This window comes from Sphaerodactylus townsendi, linkage group LG03, assembly GCF_021028975.2.
Source record: "Sphaerodactylus townsendi isolate TG3544 linkage group LG03, MPM_Stown_v2.3, whole genome shotgun sequence".
Lineage (NCBI taxonomy): Eukaryota > Metazoa > Chordata > Lepidosauria > Squamata > Sphaerodactylidae > Sphaerodactylus > Sphaerodactylus townsendi.
Genome location: NC_059427.1, coordinates 65,393,879 through 65,418,824, shown reverse-complemented (window position 1 = coordinate 65,418,824; position 24,946 = coordinate 65,393,879).

The following is a 24,946-nucleotide window of genomic DNA, read 5'->3' as shown; positions in this document are numbered from 1 at the left end:
TCTACAGAGAAAGTTGCCCTTACTTTGTGAAAGGAGACCAAGGTTTACAACAAGGAAGGATGGGAAACAAAGAATATTAAGTGAATTTTTTTTTCAATTGTACAACAGTAACTGTAAGCGTACATAAAGAAAGAGGTTGCAGCCAGGATTTTTTTTTTAAGACAGCAGCCCAAGGGCCAACATTCTCCAGTTGAGCCATTGCCATTCCCCTTCCACAGGAAAGAGTCAAGAGAAGTACACCAAGGGGCATCTATTTCAGTGGTCTGTAAAATCAAGCTCCTTTGTCCATTCTGCTTGAAACTTAGGAGGTCTTCAGATGAGAGGGAGGACTATGAGCCTGCATGGTATAGCAGTTAAGAGTGGCAGATTTTAATCTGGAGAGCCAGCTTTGCTTCCCCGCTCCTCCACATGAAACTTGCTGGGTGACCTTGAGCTAGTCACAGTTCTTCAGAACTCTGTCAGCCCCATTTATTTCACAAAGTGTGAGGAAATGAAGGGAAAAGGAGTTTGTAAGCCACTTTGGAAAAAAGGTGGGGTATAAATCCAAACTCTTCTTCTATTATCTATTTGGTGCCATTAGCTTTAACAGCTGCATAATGTCCCCCATTGAAAATAATGATCTAAAGTTCCAGAACCTGAAACAAACCCCCTATTCGAATCCTGAATTTGAACGTCCTACCAAAAACAGAAATAAATGGTAAAGGTGTCCTCCCCAAATCCAAAATTATAACGATTTCTTTTCATAGAGTACATGCCTAGGGCCAGCAACAGTGCTGAGGGAAGGCCAAGACCATTTTAATTAGTAAAACAATGAGGTTAAAGGATTTTTATTATTTATTATTTATTTATTTATTAATTGGGTTTATAAACCGCCCTCCCCCGAAGGGCTCAGGGCGGTGAACAAATTAGATAGAGCACAGCATTAAATTGGATACAATAAATATGGATTAAAACAGCTCCAATAAGATAAACCCTACCCCATTTAAAATGCAGCATCAATTAACTTGAGATGGCGCCTGTTATCAGTTCCCACAAGACCCCAAAAGGGGAGGGGTGGCAGGGTCCCCATGATGTCATAAAAGGGGAGAGGAAAAGGAGGGCCCCTTATCAACGGCTGGTCTCCCCAAAGGCCTGGTGGAACAGCTCAGTCTTGCAGGCCCTGCGGAACTCAGCAAGATCCCGCAGGGCCCGGACAGCTGATGGAAGAGCGTACCACCAGGCAGGGGCCAGAGCTGTAAAGGCTCTGGCCCGGGTGGAGGCCAGCCGTATCATCGAGGGGCTAGGGATCACCAGTAAATTGGCCTCTGCCGAGCGCAGAGACCTACTTGGGACATATGGGGTAAGACGGTCCCGCAGGTACGGAGGTCCCAGGCCGCGCAAGGCCTTAAAGGTTAACACCAACACCTTGAAAATGATTCGGAATTCGATTGGTAACCAGTGCAGACGGCGAAGCACAGGGGTAATATGTTCTCTCATGGCACCCCCTGTGAGCATTCGAGCCGCTGCATTCTGGACCATCTTCAATCTCCGCCACCCCCACCCCCCGCAATGCTGCCTCAGTCTGAGTTGAGGCTCCATCCTGCTTTAAGAATCACTTGGAAGATCCAGTCAGCGTTATCCCAGCATCTTTAGGCCCTATGAAATAGGATGATCACAAAATATAGGAGTAGGGTGCGGCTGCTGCCTCCTCCCCACCACATCCTGTGCATACTGCTCCATGTCTGGGAATTTCCTGCTTCCAGCAACTCTTCTGTTGCTGACTGCAAGCAAACAGTTGTGTGACCTGAGGTAAGAGATCATCTGGATTGGCTCCATTTAATCTCAGGTCTATATGAAAAGTATTTATTATATTAAATACATTAAAGTATGATATTAAACGCTTCTAATAAAATATTTTAATAAAGAAATGCCAAGTGCCTGACAATTATTTCAATGCCTTGACATCCACTGAAGTGCAAGGATCAGCAAATCAGCATATTTTCTCTTGAGGAACTTTTTGTTAAAAAATGAGAGCTGAAAATTCAGGAAAGGGGCACGAAAGACTCACCTCTTTCTGTGGTTGTAATCCCGGAAAAGATTTTATCAGAGCCTTTTCATCAGCAAAATGTTCAGGAACAATGGAAGTGGAGGCGAAAAACCCTTCACTAGACCAAAGAAAAGGCTGCTTTGTATAGTCTACTGCCTGCATTCCATAATTAACTTTCCTTTGTAAATTTCATAATTCAATTAACCTTGACTGTAATTGTCAAGCTATTTAATTATGGCATACTGAAAGGCTTGAAATGGTTACTTGACTTATTCTATCATGCCCTTCAACTGTTCAGTGAGGGTTTCACTATAACAAATTCTCATCAAATTTCTCTGAAGTGTTCATATTTCAATGTAGTTTTAAAATCACTGTAAATAACAGTTTGAAACAAGCATACCAGTGTGGTTGCTGAAGTGGATTTCTATCCATACTTACAACTTATGGAATTTACAAAGGAAAATTAATTATAATTTTTTCATCTCCACTTCCATTGTTCCTGAACATTTTGCTGATGGAAAAAGCTCTGATAAAATCTTTTCCGGGATTACAACCACAGAAAGAGGTGAGTGTTCAGTGCCCCTTTCCTGAATTTTCAGCTCTCATTTAAAATAAAAAAAAAGTTCCTCAAGAGAAAATATGCTGATATGCTGATCCTTGCACTTCAGTGGATGTCAAGGCATTGAAATAATGTTGCTGATGAAAAAGGCTCTGATAGGTTGTTTGGCACAGTGCAAAATGCAGAGGGCCACTTTGAGCATTTTGAATTGGTTCTCAGTTCTGCAGGGGTCTTCTTGGTACTGGTGCAGAGAGAAGGTTCAGATACAACCTGTGTCAGGCCTGTGCAGAACTAGGAACTGAGTTCTCAGCTGTTTGACTATTCATGTGTCTACCACAGTCACTTTATAATATGTAAATTGGCTCTAATTGCAGCAATGTAGGCAATACCCAAAACATCTATGAGTTTGAGATGGGGTCTTGCCAGAGAGACTTAAAAACAAAAGATGGTTACAGCCCTTGACCCCAAGAACATTGTGACCAGTTGACTGGGAAATATGTGGAATGCAGCCTCCAAACTCAACGAAGGTTACTGGGGGCAATGCTCCGGGCACCCAGCTCATTTACGATTCAGTTATTCAATTTTGGCTTGCCCTCTGGGAAGCTAAAATGGGATTCTCTCCATGGAGTAAGTAGTTATTTTGAAACAGAATGACTTCTTGAGTCATCTATGCACAACATTATGCATGTAGAAATGAGCATATATACATAGCGGGACTAGGCTTGCATAACGCGGTCTAGTCTATGCATGATTGCTGACTCATGAGTACAAATGAGTACACAGTCTATATGTATTCCAAAAAGTTAGAGAAAGCAGCCTTAACTTGTATGTGAGTGCACCCTTCCTACAAATGTAGGATCTGTGCTCATGAGCCTGTGCCCTGCTGCCTGCAACCCCTCTAAGTGCATTGATTTCACCATGAAAATATCATGTGGAAAGGGAGGGAGTTTTATGTATATGTGAACACAGATACTCTGTCCTCTCATTCCACTACAGTTCTGTGCTGTATTGCAGGAATAAGAAAGCAGGAGGCATGCAGACAAAAGCAGTCTATAGTCTCTCCCTCTAGGTAATATGTGCACTATGCTAGATTATACTTGTCCAGGACAAGCCTTCTACATGTGTGTAGCCAGTTGTGACGAGGATTAACTGAATACCTGGTTGGATATACAGTGGGAACTGCGAATGCATTGAAAGAATACATAGCTGGAGGAGTGCCACTCACTGGTTATAAGTGAGCAGCTTCCTGCCAGTGCTTCAGCTCCCTCCCTGGTGCTCAGTAAAGTGACAAGGTGAAATCAGGGTGAGGGGGAAAGGGAACTGAGTTGCATGATGCCAAGATGTCACTTCCAGTGGAATCTCACAGAGTTGTTATGAGGTTTAAATGGAGGAAAGAACAATGTAAGTTGCACTGAAGAGAAAGAGTCGGTATAATGAAGTACACAAATTATAAATATAGCTGGAGATTGGGGGCAGATACAAGGTAGGTAGACTGGTGTGTGGGAGGAAGAGAAGGAAGTAGGGAAAGGGAATGTGATATGGGGGCTATTAGGAGGAGGGAAAGAGAAATATATTGTGGGTAGAGGGGAAAATTAGATGTTATGTGCCAAAAAATGTGCTAGATTAACACCTCCTCCAAGTCCTTGTAGGCTGCTCACTTCTATATATATGTGTTTGTTATAAAACATTTAAAGGAAAGCGGTATCTAAATATTGATTTAACAACCACGTGGATGAGGATGTGTTTATTGCTTAATGACATAATGTCACAATGACTGCATGTGTATCCTGAATGTATGTGGGTACAACTCTTTCGAAGAAACAGCGAACTCATGTTGAAATCAGGGACTACTACCTGGTGAAATGTGTGGTTCAAATGATACATTCAGTTGTACATGTGTTGACTATAACAGGAGAATTATTTGATACATTTATAAAGAAAGATCCAGTGTACACAGATTGTCAGTGCTTTCACTGTATTGTGTGTATAGAGCTTGCACCGTCAAGTCTACACTTATGAAAGAGCACATAGTTCAGACATCTGGGGAAGGGGCTCTTTTGCTGCAATATTTGTCAATAGATGCAATTTGTAAATTCAGTTGCAAGTGACACAACATCACATGGTGCACATGTGATATATGAATCAACCAAATATGTATCTATCAGAGCAGGAAGGACAACATGACAACTGGCTTAGATTTGTTCGGTTTCTACACCCCTGAATTAGCCACATTTTGCTTACTGCTGAGTAAGCGGTCTTTGGAGAATGGTGCTCTCACCTCTTTTCTCAAGGTTGTGGGAATCCTTGTCCCCCCTGAATATTGAAGAATGGCTCATTGAGAAATTCCTCCTGTTCTCAGTCTGACACCATGCTTGGGAAACTGCATTCTTTACAGCAATTACATGTCCCTTTGCCTCCTGGCACTGCAAGGTTCCAGAAGAGAACAAAGATGAAAACAAACAGAAATTATTACACTCAACAGCCCTGGGCATTGCCAAATACTGGGGGCAGGGGAGAGGGCAATTGTCACTGGTCTGCTAGCCTCACTTTTGTTTCAGTGGGAAAAGTCTATGGGGTGGCTCCATACCAATCCATTGTGTTGCAATTGCCATCAATCATACATGTGATTGTAATGGTGGAAATGATCCTTAGTGCTCCCATTCTTCTGCATTAACACTTCGGATGCTCCCTTTCCTTCCTTTTCTATTCTACATTTTTGACATGGAAGAGAAAAGCAGTGTCACTCTGTGGCATGGGTGGCTGTCAGGTTGGAGCCTGGCAACTAGCAGAGGAGCATCGGGGGGAGGGGAGCTCCACAGAGCTGACCAAAATACTTTCGTTTTCCTGAGAAGAGGCTCTCACAGCTAAAGTCTTTATCTCAATCTTCTGACCTTGGGTTCATCTGGTATTCTTGCTCTTCATGCATTCTGTAGTGTGGGATAGTATTATGGGCTAGGGAGGGGGCAGGAGAGACGGGGTTTGATATACTGGGATTGTTTGAAGGTTCTGGCAGAACCAGCTTTTCCCCTCTTATCCATGTATCCATCAATAAAGGCGACTTAACCTTCAAGTTTGATTTGGATCATAGATCCAGGGTTTGACAGTGGCCTTTGCACAATTATTCTGGTTGATCCTTCTTGGTTGCTGCTGTTTCCTGGTTTGTTACCTTGGAGCAGTGCAGCACCTCCTACTGCAGTTGGTGTAAAACATATAATCATTGGTGCTGTTATGCCGCTGAAAATTAGCACCATTTGTCAGCATGTGGTTTCGAAGGGGAAAAGCTGGGAGAGGGAGACATCAAATTTTGTAATTAGAGCTAGCTGAAACTTGGATGCAGTCTTATGGGGGGAGTGGATTACACTAACCCTGCATCCAGAGTTAGTGAGTTTGCTCCTTAGTGGCATGGTGGAGATAGGAGCATAGTGATATCACACTACCATGAAGAAATTGCACAAATTAATTCACATTTGAAAAAAAAAGATTCAAAAGGGATATCTCTGCTGACATCAGTCGACAGTGGGATGGACAGAATGGAGTCATGATTGTAACACCTCTTCCCATGTTGATGGGAAAACCCAGGAAATGAATTATTCCAGTGGTGCAACATCCACTGACACATCTTCTGTTGCAATTTTGCATCCTGCTATATTATTTAAAAAAGGAACAACCGAAGAAGAAGAAGAAGAGTTTGGATTTATATCCCCCCTTTCTCTCCTGCAGGAGACTCAAAGGGGCTTACAATCTCCTTGCCCTTCCCCCCTCACAACAAACACCCTGTGAGGTAGGTGGGGCTGAGAGAGCTCCGAGAAGCTGTGACTAGCCCAAGGTCACCCAGCTGGCATGTGTGGGAGTGCACAGGCTAATCTGAATTCCCCAGATAAGCCTCCACAGCTCAGGCGGCAGAGCTGGGAATCAAACCCGGTTCCTCCAGATTAGATACACGAGCTCTTAACCTCCTACGCCACTGCTGCTCCCACTCCAAACACGCTCCGAACAGTACAAATTATGTGGAATCATTCTATAGTGACCTATTGTTGGCTGTTGGAGTCATTCCATCGCTCACGCTCTGGATTTTAGAATCAAGAATGGCTTCAACAGTGCAATCTCCACTGCATTGTGGATTTGTCTAGCTTCAAGTCCTGGGAACTGCCTGACCCAATAGATAATCATTTAACTCATTGTAAGACTTGTAGGCTAGCTGTATGCAATGCTCATTTTGAAAACATTCACCCCACACAGCAGTCCAATAGAAAGAAACACGTGGGTCACACAGTCTGGATTCTGGCAGTGCTGCATGAATGAGATAGGAGGGGCAGAATTTCTGCAAAGGACACCACTTTCTTTTAAATGCAAATGGTGTGGTAATTAACATTGACGGGAAAGGAAAGGTGGAACGTACCTGACAGCTAAATAAGAGCTTGCTGAAGTGGATTTCCCTTCAGCTCTGCAAGGGCTAATTTAATATGCTGTCTGTCTGAATCGTTTGCCTCCTGGCTTCAGGGAGTACTAGATGCCTGGATCCTGCCTCCTCCTCAAAGGTGGAATTAGAGGCACCAGAGATTGTATTTCAGCAAACTTGATGGGATGTGCACTTTTTGACAGCTCAAGGCCGTGGCTGGGCAAAACAGGCCCAGTGAGCCATCCATGACCTGATCTTCCTAGTGATTTTTAATGGCCAATTGCTGTTGAAAGGGGTTGTGATTCTTGTTGTGTGGATAAAATGAAGGTGAGGATAACAATGTAAACCACTTCAGGTCTTCATTGAGTAGAAAGGAAAGGCCCAACTCAGTAACCTTGTTCATATGTTATGAACATAAGAACATGAGAAGATCCCTGATCAGATCAAGATGTACTCTTGATATTTATTTATTTATATTTATTTACTTATATATGGACTAAGTTATTCTCATGTCATGATCAATTCATATGTATTTTATTTCTTTCATTAATTCATTATAAATTCAGTTGCAAAGAAATCCAGTTAACAGTGAAATAGGACTGGCCCAGGCTAGCTGTTTTCATCAGATCTTGTATGCTAAATAGGTCCTGGTTAGTATTAGGATGGGAAACCACTAAGAAATGATAGGGTCACTGTTCAGAGGCAGGCAGTGGCAACCACCTCTGCAGTCCCTTGCCCTGAAAACACTACAGTTACAGGACTAGGGTTACAGAATTGTACAACAATGGTAACATGAATGCTTGTAGGCTCCTTCTTACAAACAGATGTACATGCAGGATGTACATGCATTCACTGTAACATGTGAACTGGATAAACATGTTCACTGAAATTTGTAAACAGGGTTACTAGTATGACAGCTTCAAGGAATTTCAGCACTTTCTTCTATGGCGGAGTGACAATATACTACAAATCTAATAAAAACAAATTAAGTTTGTGAATAGAAAATGAAACAAAAAAGAAAATGAAAAATAGTGCATCCCTCATATCTAGATCGACCCTATAAGTTGCTTAATAATGACCTTTTCCACACAAGTTGCTTACAATGAATCTTGCTGCTAAATGCTACATTTTTTTCTGAGTTCCACATGTTTTTCCCCCTGTGTTGGGTTCCAGAAACATTTTCCCAAGCACTTTTACCACAATGTTTTTACCTATCCGTTTCTGAGCCTATTTCCCTTGAGCACGCAATCATGCTGAAATGGTCTTTATTTATCCACCCCACCAAATACCTGGCCCTTATCCACACCCCCATATAGTTGCCCAACCTCCCTTCCAGCAATTTCCTCCACACCCTCCTCCTCATCTTCCATTTTTTAAAAGGAATTTATTTATTTTTTTATTTGTCATATTGAACTAGTGATGTAATGTTGAGGCAGAGATAGGAAGCAGGGGTGATTAAATCAGCTTTATCAATTTCACACAATATTAAAGTTCAGCACAGATACAAAGAAACACATAACTGGGTCAGCTTTGTCAACTTCATATCAAACTGAGGATGTTAAGGTATACTGTGTCTGCAGTTAGAAGTGAGTGAAATTTACAAAGGACGACTGCAGTAGGGATCTTGTGTTACTGTAGCTCTAGTTACTGCAGCTGAAAATGTGTTTTGGGGTTGAGTATGTGTTTCTGTTCATTTGGGTAATGGTGCCTACTCCAGTGGGGGGAGGGGTTGCTTCCATTTTGTGTGGTTACTTCTGTAGTTCTCAGTGGCAGAAATGGAGGCTGAGATTTTTTGAATTACCACTTCAGTGTAACTGTGCAGTGATGCTAAAACGCCTATGAAAAAGAAAAAGGGGGAAAGTTGATCTTCTGCATCACATATCGTCATCATTAGGAACATTATGTTTTCAGCAGTAGTGTGCGGAATAAATGCAACTGAAATGACAAGGGAAAAAAACAACAGAGGGAATGTAAGTGTGTGGAAAGATTTCACATAAAATGTTTGCACAACAAGTTTAATGGCCGGGAAAACCTGTGGAAAGCTGTGCATGTGGAAAAGGCCTTTATCTGCTTTGTGTTTAAGTTTATTAGGAGTGAATAGGAAATGGATGCTTTTTGGATCCTGTAATGCTTTTTCAGAAGCCTTGTCCATGGCAAGAAAAGGTCACTGTACTTATATTATTTTCATTAACATTTAAAAGTTATTTTTTTTAAAAAAAATGACCATAAAGCCTTAAGGAGAATATGTAACTCCAGTTTGAGGTGGCACTTTTGTAAGTGATTAGGGGCAGTCTGCATCCTAGCCCTTGCTTAATTAAAAACCAAGGGTAGATCCTGTTGTTGTATACAGCTCTGAGCACAGGATGGTGCATAAATACTCCATTCTAGGAATAGCCTTGGGAAGCACATTACGATAAAGATGCTGAGTCACAGCATCGTCGCCCCAGCTTCCTCCTTGCTCGTGAGAGTAGTGATTGAATGTGCTGCTGACCTGTGCATATTTGTACCAAATCATCATGACATAATCTTCAAGATAGCCCTTTAGAACTTTGAATAGACCCAGGAAGAGATGAGTGAATCCTTCTCAGACTCTCCTTGTGACCACAGTTTCCACCTTTCTGTTGCTAGGACACTGGGGCTGCTAACAGCTTCATGAAAGGCAAAAATGAAAGAGCTTTCCCTGATATTGTATCATCTCATACTCTCCAACCTATCACAGATGAAAACAAGGACCTTCTGGTGTACTAATCTTCATTCTCACAACAAGGATTGCTTAATTCCTACACAGATGCTACTATATATTGCAGAAGACTCTTCTCTGCTTCATGTGTTTTTGTTCATTGTTGCTGTGGTGTCGGCATCTGATGTGTTAGTATACAGAAACTTAAGGATATCGAATAGAATGATTAAGCTCACTATGGAACCGACAGTGCTTATTATAGAAACTATACAATAGTTTTGATATGGGATGGAAAGGAAGTAGTGCTGTGACATTTGAGTTTAAATGTCTTGAGAAAGAATAAAAAAGGCCCTTGGTTTCTGATTGCATGATGTTAAATAAAGAGGTGTTTGCACAGTTATTTTAAGGGTTCATTAGACAGTTTTATAATATGTATTCATACATAGCTCATGAACCAAACTAGAATGTGTCTGAGTGTTTGCATGATGTTACATGAACAAATGAACTACAATTATGAACACATGTACATGAACACATGAACTACAATCAACACACAGTGTACCTGCATCTCCCCTGAGAAGTTTAACATCTAGAGGCTCGAAGAAGAGATCTGAAGCTAAAGACTGGCAACTAGTACATTTTTGGACATATTAAAGACAATATCAAAATCTTCAGCAGAAGTAAAACAGAGAGAGTGAGTCACTAGGGATGGATTGCAGGAAATATGAATGGTGTCATATAAATACGGATTGTTGGAACATGTGTCTCCATCTGTTCCAAGCAGAGCAAAATATGATTATGAGATTATTGTACAGTGAAGAAAACATCAATTTTACATGCATAATCTGCTGCTATCAAGTAGCTAGCAAAGTCTCCTTTTTATTATCTGTCCAACCAACAGCTAGACTTGGAGTGCATAGTAGTAGCATTCTTATGCATAGTAGTAGCATTCACAAAGTGTGCATCTGAAATCCTCTGTTAAGTGAACAGGTGTGCCTAGGAAGCATGAATGATAGCCTCCCATACCCACATCTCCCAGCAGATGTCACCTTAATGCAAAGCTGGAGATGCTGACTTACAAGGTCATTTGCTACACTTTCTCAGAGTGGAGAAATAATACTGATTACTTCCATGAAACTCTTTTCTGTAACATCAGGCAGTATTTAGCAAGTTGAAGGTGAGCAGCTAAGAGCTAAAATATTCCACAGTCTGACCATGATGTATTTTACAGTCGCAGAAAGCCTATCTATAACAGGAAGATGTCAGTGGGGACATTAATGAGAGGGCTGGATCCACATGCTCACCAGGTATAGTGCTATCGTTGTGTTATTATGATCATTCGCCTCTTGGATTTTTCTGGGTGCTCAAGACAATCTGAAAATGAATGATTACAGTAGTGAAACAAATACAATGGAACCTCAGTTTTCGTTGGTAATCCGTGCGAAAAGAATTGATGAAAACCGAAACTGATGAAAACCGAGGCAAACTTTTCCATAGGAATCAATGTAAATCCAATTAATCCATTCTAGGCACTCCAAAAAACATACCAAAACCACATTTTTGTGAATAAACATAGTGTTTAATGCTGAAAACAGTAACAAACAATAACACTAGGACCAGATTCCAAGCCAGTGGGCCAATGTCCCACCAGAAAGCTATCCAAAGAGGTCTGTTTCTGACGCCTCTTTAAGATTTGTCTGAAATGGGGCAAGACATTGTCATTAAACAAGTTGCAGACATGGCCTGCAACAGCTTTGTCCGGGTGATTTTTCTCCACAACCCCCTGCACCTTACTGCAAATCAATGAAAACCGAGGCAAATCGATGAAAACCGAGACAAATTTTTCACTGAAAAAATTGATGAAAACCGAAACCAATGAAAACCAAAGGCAATGAAAACCAAGGTTCCACTGTACAAGAAATATAGCCATCATTTTTATACAGTCTTCTTCAACATTGCAGCTTTGTACGTTACCAATTGCAAAGAAGGAGCAAACCTGAAACTTGTGAATTGGGCAGCTTCTGACATGGTAGGCCAAAGCTGCATGTCTTGACAATGTATCATATTGGTTGATGTCAACTTTTAGAAGTAGATGTCTTTGATTATTTTATTATTTTCAAAAACTGTTTCCTGTTGGTTTGCACTGATCTGTCCAAGTGAATCCCACCCCACCACCCCCATCTGAGGATATCCAGTCCACTTCAAGGTCACATTGATTATGGAAGTGTAACACTCAGATACTGCTCATGTGTAACTTTGAAAAGGCATCATTTATTATATATTGCCAAAGAACCCAATTCAGAGCAGATGGAAAAAAAATCCCTGCCACTTTATTAAAAGTAGATAAATGTAGACTAAATAAATGACATTAAAATATTGTATTATCTGATAATAACGTAGGGGCTTAAATGAGACTGTTAACCCTCAATTCACCCCAATTAATTTTCCTTCATTGTAATTCTTACAGTTACTTCCTAGATGGATGTAACTATGGTTAGAATGGCTTTGTAAATTGTGCAGAATTTACTCCAATACAAAAGTGTCTAAGATCAGAATGTTGCTAAATTGCCTGCCTTCCCTGTTTCTGTGTAATGAATGAATTGGTTCTGTTTTAATCTCAGTACATTTGAATCTCTCTTGGACTCCTTGTCACGTATGAATGCTATTGATGGAAAAGAGGAAAACTTAGAAAAAACGGAGGATCGTCCTCAGCCAGTTCAACCTTGACAGTCCTGTTACAAGCCGATATAATCCTCTTGTGTGACAAAGAAGCTACGAGGGCATCTCTTACCACAGTAGATTTAATTGAGCTTTTGTCCCTTGCTCAAAGTGGCTTTGACTGTAATGAGAGGTGCAGACAATGGGCTCAGGAGTGACTGTGCGGCTGCTTTCTCACTTCCATTATGATGCCCCAAAAGGGGTGGTTCAGGGGAGATACTCAAGCTTCAGAGGCATAAACAGGTCATGAATGAGTTCTTCACTGAACATGATGAGCACAATGCTGATCAATAAACCTCAAGGTGAGGCACGCAAATTCAAAATGAAAAGGCTTAGACTCCAAAATTGAAAGGAAACAGCAAAAAACCAAACACCCTCCCCTTCCCAACCCACTGAACCTGTTGATTTCAGGAGAAGGTAATGCATAAATAGGGGAAAGTGTGTGAAGCTTATTTTGGAGTCACAGAGGCTGCAGATGTCAGGGAAGGTGCTGTTCAACAGACATGTGAAGGCCATGCTGTTAATCTTGGTGCACTTTTGCTGTGTATCCTTTGCCATCAAAACAAAGCAAAAATGGAGGGGGAGATGACATGCTTGGCTTTTCCTTGGCTTTTGACCCCCGTTTCTTGGCTGCCAGGGTTGGGCATAGTCCTCAACAATTTCCAAACTCATCACACTGAATACCAGTTCTCTTGACTTGCTTGCTTTTTTGTTTTAGTTGGTTTTACCCTGTTTGCTTTCAGTCTGTCCCAGTTCTCTTTGCTCTCAATTTTAAGTGCTTGTCTTGATTTCTTTCACTGCTTTGTTTCTTCCTTGATGACTTTACTAATTTTGTGTCTTCTCATACTTGCTATTTTTCTACTTACTATAGAACCATAACTGTCTTGCAGTTTTGGAAAGCTTATAAAAGGGAACTCAGGTCAGAAAATACGTCAGGTCCTTGAGGATATCTTGAAAAACAGGGGGATCCATTGGACTTTAAGTGTCCTACTGCTCATTTTTAGAATTATGTTGTACCATCTTAACTGCAGCTTTGGATCCCAGTAATATGGAACCAAGGTGAGGGCTTGCCAATGGTTTAAGTAAATATTTGTGGGGAAATAGAGAAACATGCCAATTTGAACGGACCTTTTTATTATTAAAGACAGTAAGTCACTTTCACAATCACAACCCTTCCAACAATACAATGCTTATGCTGAAATGGGAAGATTCTAATCTGTTAATCTCTTGCAATGGATTGGAAGGAAGGCATTTTAAATAAATAATTAACTATGCTTTAAAAAAATCCCCTCTGACAGTGAAGGAAGATGGGTCGGAAGTGGGACAATGGATGCATTACTTCAGGCCAATGGCACAAAACCCTGTCCCTCCATAATCAGGTCTACAAGTTTGCATGTGAAATTTAGGAATTAAAGTCAATGATAGATCACAGGATGCAGTACAGACGGCGCTGCTCCTCATATGAATATCAGCAACAGCTTGTTTAAAAAAAACAAAAACAAAACAAAAACAAAACACTGCAGGTCTAGATATGCTCTTTCCCAGTGATCGTTATCACGGCTCCTTTTATTTGATCTGCCTTGCACAGCTTCCAGCAGGTTCAGTCATCAGCATCTTAATTTCTGGCCCCAGGAAGGTTTTCCCTGACTGAGTCGGTGGAAGGTGGAAACGATTCTGGGCCAGATGCTTAGTAACTGTTTTGCCTAAATCAGTATGCTGCCTTTTAGTCATCCCCTCTGACTCACCCAGTAGCTGGAGCCAGCCTGTAAAGCTGAGATCTGAGTCTCCCATCAACAATGGTTGTGATCCTCCTTGGTGGTTGTAAAATGAATGAGATGTCCCAGGTGAACTTTTACAACCACAAAATATTCAGTAGTGATGTAGCCACTCCCTTTAATTGAAAGTAGGCATTCATGCTGACACACACCTAGCATGTCGTTTCTGAAAGGTAGAAATTGCTATGTGCAATTCATAAGTCTCTGTTGCACTGCTGAAGTGTCATTTTGCGCATAGCCACGCCAGGGATTAGACTTGTGAAATGTAAGAACTTGATCCATGATTGACTACATGTGAAAGAAAGAAAGAAAGAAAGAAAGAAAGAAAGAAAGAAAGAAAGAAAGAAAGAAAGAAAGAAAGAAAGAAAGAAAGAAAGAAAGAAAGAAAGAAAGAAAGAAAGAAAGAAAGAAAGAAAGGCTATAATAAAGGGCCTCCAAAGGTTCCTATGACTCAGCACTGGGAGTACTACTACCTAGGACTCCAGTGATTTTAATGCAGTTCTCTTGGATGGCTCAAGAATCAATGAACTCTTTAAAACTAAGACATGATTGATTTATAAAATGATGCCCCTCAACTGTAGTAGCAGTTCCTGGCAAGTCAGACAATTATGGGCAACAGACATTAACTCATAAAACTGCCTACTGAATCAGACAAGTATATCATGGTCAGGTACCAAGCTCTCAAGGGTCTTGGATAACATTTCACACTATCTGCTACATGGAGAGGCCAGCTGCGCTTGATTTGGACCTGCCCAGCACTGAACCCAGGACCTTCGGCATGCAAATCAGGTGTTCCACTACTAACCCACAGCAGGAGGCTTGCATCCCAAGAGGGGTTTTTGAAGGTGTGATGGAATGAACTTGCATGTCCCATTCCCTCATGGTTCTGGGTGACTGGAAAACACAATAGCCATTCCAAGTGTCCTTTTGGTAATGCTTTACCTTATCCCCAAGGTGTATCAAACCTCTTTGGGTAGTAACAGTCACCAGCAAATCTGAGAGCATCTCCCACTCGACAGATTTGAACATCCGTAGCTTTGCTTCCATTTAAAGGTTCTACCTAGTGGCTGTATCTTCTACTTCATTCATACCAACTAGCATGGGGGATAATCTATGGTACATTCAGACTTTTGAACTATTGGATGATCTACTGCACTTTTGAGCTACCATACTCAAGCTATGGTGACCTTAACCACTGCCCCTACTCTTTACCACTCTACAGATAGCAAGACCAAACAGATGTGGTTTACAGAGATCAGGAAAAGAAAGAAAAGATGAGCGCACATGGTTTTTTCACTCTAAACTCTACTTGAGCAATGTTGCTAGGATAGGTTACTCAAGCTTGACGCTAAGAATATTTTAAAATTCTTAATTGACGTTGCAGCATTCAAAAGTCCTTTGTTCTCAGATTTGGGACTTCTCTGAGTGTTCCCAGACACAAGGACAAGATGGGGTCACTAGGTAAAGACCTAGTGTTTCATGATTTGTGCCCATTCAACAGAGATGAATCAGGAGAAAATAAAACTTCCTTGTTACATCCTGAGAATTTACAACCATCCCTTTTAAGAGTTCATCCCCACTGGTCATTCCGATCTTCCTGCATCAAGAGGAAGAAATTACTAGCCAGCCATTTGGCTGCCAAAGTCTCTGACCTTTTAGGTGTAACGTTCTAGGAAGGTTCCTGAATCAGACCATTGGTCCATCAAGGTCATAACTGTCTACTTAAGACTGACACTAGCGCTATAGAGTCTCAGGCAAGGTCTTTCACATCACCTACTGCCTGATCCTGTAACTGGAGAAGCAATTGAACCCAAGATCTTCTGCATGCCAAGCAGATGGTCTAGCTACCACTAAGCCTTGGCTCTACCCACGGCAACTCTTTTGTTCTACCTTGGCCCAACTCACTTGTATCTATCAGCACTAAACTTTTTTGTATTTGAGGCCTGATGGTTCATCCCCAACCCTCTTTCTTTCTGTCTACATGTTTGCAGCTGGGTTCCAACTGGAAGTCAGAGTGCAGCCCAATCATTCAATTATTGGGGTGAATTCTAGGGTGCAGGGCTGTCAGTGTTGAAATGGCTTCTTTACAGGGGCGTAATGAGGCAAACTGTAGCCCTGAGCAAAACCTGAGTAGGATGCCCCCCCCCCCCCATGGGCAGCCACTCCACCATGACCAAAAATTTTTTTTGCACCACAACATTGGTGCCTGCAGGGGGTGCATTAGCTCCCACTGGAAACAATGGGGTATGGGGGCACTCCCTTTGGGAGTCCATAACTTTGGACTCCCAGAGCCAAACCTCACCAAACCTGGGTGATATCATCAGGAGAGTCTCCCAAAAAGTCTTTGAAATTTTGGTGCTGCTAGCCTAAAAACTGCACCTCCTGCAGGCCAAAAATGGAAAACCACTAAAATACCCCCAAACGAACCCTGCATTTTGATGCCCCCCACAAGGTGGTGCCCTGGGCAACTGCCCACTTTGCCCAATGGACATTACGCCCCTGCTTCTTTATTGATCTTTGATATGTGAAATCTAGGTCCTCATGGCTGCTTCATACTTCGTATAGCAGCTAGCTTTCACCATGTTTCACTGTCTGCGTTAGAAAATATGTATAACATGAAGCGAAAAGGTTGGAAATACTTGGAAACTGGGGCATGTGCTGAGGAGCATGAGCTAATGAATTGTGATGTGCCATGGCTGCCTGGTGCATGCCCATTGCAAACTTGGAGACAAGTGTTCTGTTCACACTTGGTGTGCGCAACTACGCACTAAATCGAACAGCTGGTAAAATCCAGTCGCCAACAAAAAGTATGAAGCTACTCTAAGAAATTCACCTGATTAAGGGCTGCATTGAGGCTAAAATCTTACTCTGTAGGAAAAAATTGGAAGTGAAACATAATTTGGGTGTGTATGTAGTTCACAATTTCACACATTTTGATTTATGAATAGCCTCCATTTTGATGACACTTGCAACTCCTTTGCTGAATTCACAAAAGAGTTGAAATGCAGTGATTCCCAGACCACCCTGTCACTAATACCAACAATCTACATTTTGTCTTATATAGGACCACTTGATGATTCCCCCAATCTCACCTGGATCTTGCCATCTAGAACTTACTATCTTGCTCTGTTTTAATCTTGCTTCTGTCCAACTGGTATCCTGCCACTGAACAGGCCACTGAGGATACCTTTCTCCCACACTTTAAAAACTGTTTGTAAATTTTAAAGGCATTACTCCTGTGCAATCCTCATCTCCAACTGAAGTTACTGATAAAAATGATTTAAAACTGCACACACTTGGAGAGACATGCTAAATCCAAGTCTGTCAGGATGTGGGTCCCATCCAGCCTATCATAGGGATGCTTTCCCATTAACCTCAATCCAAACTGTGTCTTAGAGTTTCCTTTTTTGCAGCATGGACTGTTTACCATACTGGGGCCAAGATCAGGTACATATATGGAAATTGTGTAGAGAGCCTGGTAATCCAGGAACTGCATCGGAAAACTTGAGAGGCCCTTCTAAGGTTATCGTTTGTGATTAAGACTTCAGATGTAAGCCATGTGTTTGCGCAAAGGCAGTGGTGGGATGCCTTTTCAATACAACACTGACCTTTTTATATGTAACAGCTTCCAGTAATACAGACTTTTACTATCTCTTCTCTGTCTTTGATTTGTACAGACCAGGGGTGGCCAGGGTTGGGTGGTTTGCTTTGCCTTCTGAGACAAAGAGCTGTTCTCACCAGTCTCACCAGGCTGAAAGCATTCGCATGTGTTCTGACAAATTTTCAATTGAAGCGGGCAGGTTGAAAGGAGTCTAGAATAGCATTTCCACACAGGGAGTTGATTGCATTCTGAGACCCAAAACATGCTGCAAAGGATTACAAGATCAGTAGTGTTGTAATAAACAAGGAAGGAAGGAAGGAAAGAAAAATCCCTCACAGGCAGCTACATCACTTTTTCCTGAATCATGTCCCTTAAACAACACTCTCTCTCGCATCACTGTCCATTACCATCCTTTAAAAAAACAGACAATTTACCTCCAATATTTCAAAATATTAAATGTATAACTTTGAAATGGAGAACAAATGGTACCAGACAAAGGATTTTGAAAGATGTTTTTGAATTCATGATTTATGGTGGTACACTTTTACTACCTAGATCAAAAGCTTGTTTTCCATACTTGACTGCATGCGCTCACTTCTGAAAATACTGAAAATAAGGAATACACGTTGTCAATCTACTCAGGGTTAGTTAGCATAGATAGGCCTTACATGCTTGCTGCCCAAGTTAAAGAACAACTTGTTTTTCTTCAGATTCAAAAAACTGTATTCTTTAATGTTTAGCACCAATTTGATAACAAAAGAAAAATGCAGGAGTAGATGCAGGAGAATTATCACTGGCCCCTTCCGCACACGCAAAATAATGTGTTTTCAAACCACTTTCACAACTGTTTGCAAGTGGATTTTGCCGTTCCGCACAGCTTCAAAGAGCATTGAAAACAGTTTGAAAGTGCATTATTCTGCATGTGCGGAATGAGCCACTGTTTTTATTCTGTATTAATTCCAATTAACAAACTTCTGAGGCTTTTTCTGTTGGCCTAGTGCACAGCGGAAGGACTAGGTGCCAACTCACCCTTGCTAGAACAGGAGGTAACTGCTTGCAGTATAAGAAAAAGAAACACTCAGACAGTAGATTTAGTTCCAACAGGAATACTTTATCTCTTGTTTCTCAAAGGAACAAAAATAACAATAACTATCCACTCTCTACTCTGACAACAATCTGAGCCCGAACCTGAAGGTGAAGGAGAGGTACTGAATTGGGTATGCAGTCTTCTTATATAGTTTTGTCCAGCAAATCATTAGCTAGATGATCTAATCATCCTGGCCTGTGACCTTTTCACTTCTGCTGACTGTTACATGCCAATCACTGCAGACCCAGACAGAGAGGCTCCGACCTTTACAATTCTGCTGACTGTTACATTCCAGTCATTCTAGACCAGCATATGACCACCTTGCAATTTTCAATATCCTGACACCCCTTCTCATATCTGGTTGGAATGTTGCCTCATTACATAATATTTACAAACAAAATAATTACAAACAAAAGTCATTCACATTATTTACACTCATTACATAGTTAGTACATAGTCAGTACACAGAGTTACTTATTTCACTCACTTTGTACAGAGTCCTTGCCAAATTGTACATCTGCTAAACCCAAACCAAACACCAAGTCATTATGTTTTGTATTGGTAATGGCTTTGTTAAGATGTCGGCTATGTTTGCAGATGATTCACAGTACTGCAACTTAATCATATTTGACTGTATCAGTTGTTTTACATTTTAGAATTTCACAGCTACATGTTTAGTAAAACTTTTAATGTTTTCGTTCTCTGCCATGGCTATACATGTCTGTGAGTCTTCAAAGACTGTTATAGGTTGTTCACATTTCTCACCCAGGTCTTTTAGCAACTGCATAACCCATTGTAGCTCATTGCATGCCTCATTAAGAGCCGCATACTCTGCCTCAGCAGTTGAAGTGGCAACCGTTGTTTGTTTCCGAGATCTCCAACAAATCGGATGGCTGCCATATTGCATATAATAACCACTCACTGACTTACATCCTGAGTCCTCTGCAAATGAGCTGTCCGCATACACCACTAAGTCCTTGTTGTTTTGGTTAGAAAAGTGTAAACCATAGTTAGCAGTTCCCTTCAAGTAACGAATTACTCTTTTTAGCCCCTGCCAGTCTTTCTCAGTAGGTTTTGCAACTGTTCTACTTAATAAACCTACAGCAAAAGCTATGTCTGGTCTTGTCCAGTTAGCAATGTGCAGCAGGCTGCCAATTAAGGAACGATATAGGTCTTGCCTTTCAAATGCTTTGCTGTTATCTTGCTTACAAAAAATCAGCCACCATTGGGGTTTGTGCCACTTTGGCATCTTGCAGACCAGCTTTTGTATGACACCCTCTATCTTTTGTTTTTGTGTCAGAAACACATCCCCTTCTTCAGATTTACTGACTTGAATACCCAGGTATTGCTTTAGATACCCCAAGTCTTTCAGCTTAAAGTGTTTACTCAACTCAGTGTAAAGTTGTTTGATTTGGTTGTCTGTTTTGCAACCACACAGAGATCATCAACATAAATCATCAAAATGATACATTCATCACCAGTACCTCTGGTATATATACAGGCATCGGCCACACTTTGGTCAAATTTCATTTCACATAATGCTTTGTGTATGCACCTGTTCCAACATCTGGCTGACTGTTTCAGCCCGTACAAAGCTTTGTTGAGCTTATAAACTTTATCAACTTGTTCATGCTCATAACCTGGTGCTTGCTTCATGTATATGGTCTCTTGCAAATCTGCATTTAAATAAGCTGTTTCAAAATCAAAGTGCCTCATTTTAAAGTCTCTTTGCTCAGCCAGAGCAATCACTAATCTCATGGATTCTGCCTTTGCAGTGGGTGCATAAGTCTGATCATAACTGTCAAACTTTGTTTGAGAGAAGCCTTGTCGCGACTAATCTTGCTTTATATTTGTAAGTCCCATCGGGCATAGGTTTACGCCTGTATACCCATCTTGCACCTATGATCGGCTTATCAGTAGGTTTATCAACAATGTTAAACACTTTTAAGTTCACCAAGGATTCAAACTCATTGTCCATAGCCTGATTCCATTTTTCCTGTTCCTCAGGTGGACATTTCAACATATCATGGAAACCTTGTGGTTCTGTCCCTAATTGGCACACTCTCACTTCTTGTACCATAAACCTTTTTGGTGGTATGCCTTTATTTGCTCTTTCTGATCTGCGTGGTATAGCTATTTCTCCAGTTTGCTCAACCCCCTCTCCCTGGCTTCCTTCCTGATCACTATCACTGTTCTGTTGTTGCTTAAGGCTCGGAGCAGATGTGTGACCTTGAACAGGGAGTGGGGGTTGTGTGCTGTCACTAGGTACTGTGTCATGGCTTACTGGTGGTAAGAACACTTCAGAGTTTTGATGCACATGTTCCCAACCTGTATGCTTTTCAAAGTTGACACTGCGTCAGATAGCAATTCTTCCTAATGACCCAATGAAAATCTATATAGCCTTTGGTATTCTGCGCATATCCTACAAAAACGCAGTCTCTGCCATTTCTTTTGTCCTTTTTTTTCTGTTGCTGTCTGGGAATGAGGACGTTAGCAAAACTCCCAAAATATTCACTAAAGGTGTTTCAGGGAAGGCCTTTTTGCCAAACATTCTGAAAAATGGTGTTTCATTGATACTTGAACTCATAACAACCTGTTTTATTACATGTGTGGCAGCTAAGACAGCCTCTCCCCAGAAAATGGAATGGAACCTTTGGCATCATTTATCATGCAATCCCGCATTGTTTGGAAAGAATGCCTTAGTCTCCTCTCAGCCACGCCATTTTCAGCCGGGCTGAACTGGATTTGTTCTCCTGTGGCTAATACCTTTCTGTGTCAGCCATGTTTGGAATTTGTTCCCCATGAACTCACCGCCTCTGTCAGGGATTGCAGGCAAGCCACCCTTTGTGAGAGGGGAGACCTCCGCTCAATCATTGAGACTCCATTCCTTAAACCTTGTAAAGGCTTCATCCTTAGATTTCCCAACAGCAAGCCAGTAAGAATATCTGCTATAATCATCAATCAGCAGAAATATATATCGTGCACCCCGCTTCGGCTTGATTGGAAAGTGACCAGCTAAGTCTGCATGGGACTAGTTCAAAATGGTCTTTCCATTTGTCTGTAGCTCTTTTTGGGGATTGGATAGGATTTCACCTTTAACCCCACTACATGACTGAACAGTCTAGGAACATGTAGTTTCTTTGCAAGGCCTTTTACACTCTCAAATCACATACTTTTGCCAACTGCACTTGATGGTGGCAAAACTCTGTATGTCCTAGGACTCTGTGGAAGATAGTGCACTACAATCATCAAGTGCATAGGAAACTTTATTAGCTAGACTTGAAACATTCATTACATTTTCATTTTGCCCTTTATCAAAGTCATAACATTACATTTTGTCGCGAGAGTGTACCTTTGTGCACACTCTACATGTCATCTCTGCCATACTGTACAACCCTGTCTATCAAATATAGTTTTGTACCCTTGTTCAGCCCAGCTAAACTTGGGACGCTCAACAAACAAAAAAATCCAGTCCAGGGAACACACAACACATTTTGGCAACTTTTTACCTAGGCATGGTACATGTAGGCAGTAAACGCACATGCAGCCAGTAACAGCAGCTGGTGATCCTATCGGCCAAGCTGACATAAGCTTCACACTTGCCTTGGACTCCTCTAGTCAATAGGTGATGAGCATTTACGCACATGCTCTGGAGCAGGCAGAGTCCAAGAGCCAGATGGGTTGGTTTCCTCTGGACATCGGTTCTCAGCAATGCCGGGCTCAAGTAGTGCTCCTTCTTTCCTTCTTCCCCTCGCTGTCCTTTAGCTGGCCCCTTCTTCTCCCCCCCCTTCTGTGGGCATTCCTCGGAGAAGATGATTAGTAGAGCCACAACGGGAAACAACGCCGAACTGCATATGCCCTTGGACAGTTCAGGGAAAGCTGGGTTTCACTTTTGCCTCTGGAAACAGCAGGCTTCTCTCTGGCTGTGGCTTCAAGGCAAACTCTCTTTGTTTCTGGAGCTCCAGGAAGCCGTGGCAGTCACATAGTCTAGAGTCAAATCATCTTCCTTTATGCTCTGCATACTATAGACAAAATTGTCCCAGCTGTCATCTAGGGAAGATAGTACAATATAGGCCCCATGCTGTTCAGTGAAAGTCAGTGCCTCTGTCTTCCAGCTCCGGCTCTTAATAGTGTACGCAGCTGTTGGACATGGTTGGCCCACATTTTCACCTCCTTTCTTGTAGCTTCCAAATTGTATAAACGCTCTGGTCAAGATTACCTTGGAACCAGCAGTTCATAAGGGCGTCTGGTACAGGTCCTTCAACACCTTCCAGCAGTCAGAAGCCTCTGTGCAGCCCGTAGATAGATGAGCTGGGAGTTTTCTCTACAGCCCAACATTATGGACGCCTTGGCTCTGGCATCTGCCTCCTCTGCTCTGCTGCTGCAATTGCCTGGGTTCTCGGTGGGGATTCTCGACGCTACAGCCCATAAATCTTCAATACGTGATGAGAAAACTCTGCATTTTTCATACACTCCATGCTGAGAAGTTCCCTGCAGTCAGCCGTTCAAAAGGCAAACTGCACATGGTGGATGTCATCGTGTCACACTGCCTTCTCGACACTCCTCTAGCTCTTCGAGTGGTTAGGATACTGGGCTCCATAACCAAAATTGTTGGCCTGGAGTGCACAAGCTGAGGAAGGACTAGGTGCCAACCTCACCCTTGCTCAGAACAGGGAGGGTAATTGCTTGGTAGTGCATACAGAAAAAAAGAAACACTCCAGACAGTAGATTTAGTCTCCAACAGGAATACTTTATCTCTTGTTTCTCAAAGGAACAAAAATAACAATAACTATCCACTCTCTACTCTGACAACAATCTGAGCCCGAACCTGAAGGTGAAGGAGAGGTACTGAATTGGGTATGCAGTCTTCTTATATAGTTTTGTCCAGCAAATCATTAGCTAGATGATCTAATCATCCTGGCCTGTGACCTTTTCACTTCTGCTGACTGTTACATGCCAATCACTGCAGACCCAGACAGAGAGGCTCCGACCTTTACAATTCTGCTGACTGTTACATTCCAGTCATTCTAGACCAGCATATGACCACCTTGCAATTTTCAATATCCTGACATTTTCTGCCAGCATTCTTATGGGAATGGGAATCTCCTCTTCCTAGCACTAGTTCTGATAACTTATGGTTATCAGTTATGATGGATGAAGAGGACCTAGCAGTAAGGTCCAGGAGTTTCTGGAAATAGAAGAGCACCTAGGTGGTAATATGCCCAACACTAGCCTTTGTCTGAATTTCAGTTTGGGCTATTCCTTTGTGGCGGCATATTCTAAGAAGTCAACCCTACACCTCTTTAGCATAGCACTCTGTGAGGTGCCAAGAATATTATGCAAGAAGACTGACTGTGAGCAATTTCCCTAATCAGGTAAAGAAATTGCATAATGAGTTCAATCATAATCATTTTCTTTAAGCCTCGTGTGAGAGGAAAAGCTGTGATTCCACCAGAACCTTATGCAACTGCTAACCATCTTGAGTGAGGATTATTGCCCAGAGAACTTGGACAATGCTCAGAGTGCAGACTGATTCCAGCTTGGGGTGATTCTAATCAGGATGACTCACATCACGATTGACTTATTAGATGCAATTAGTCATGATTATCCAATCTGAAAGTGTTCCAGTGGGGAAGTGCAGACCCGCACAAACAATAGATGATTGAAATTGCCAGTGCAGAACAGCGGGACTGGAGTTTTCCTCATTTCCCCATGGCATCAGTATGTGCACTTGGAAATCTGTTAGGTCCCATCCCCTATGTATATAAAAGAACTCACACATGAAAACCCACATGAAGTTGCCTTATACTAAACCAGATCATGGGACCATCATGACCTACACTGTTTACTCAGACTGGAAGTGGCTTTCCAGGGCCTCAAGTCAAGGTCTTTGACATCACCTACTTCCTGCCTTTTTTAACTGGAGAAGACAAGAACTGAACCTGGGCTCTATAACTGAGCTGCAGCCTCTTCCTGCCTTACAGGGCTTTCGTGATAGGCAACTCTTAGGCTCATTCTGCACATGCAGAATAATGCACTTTCAAACTGCTTTCAATGCTCTTTGAAGCTGTGCGGAATGGCAAAATCCACTTGCAAACAGT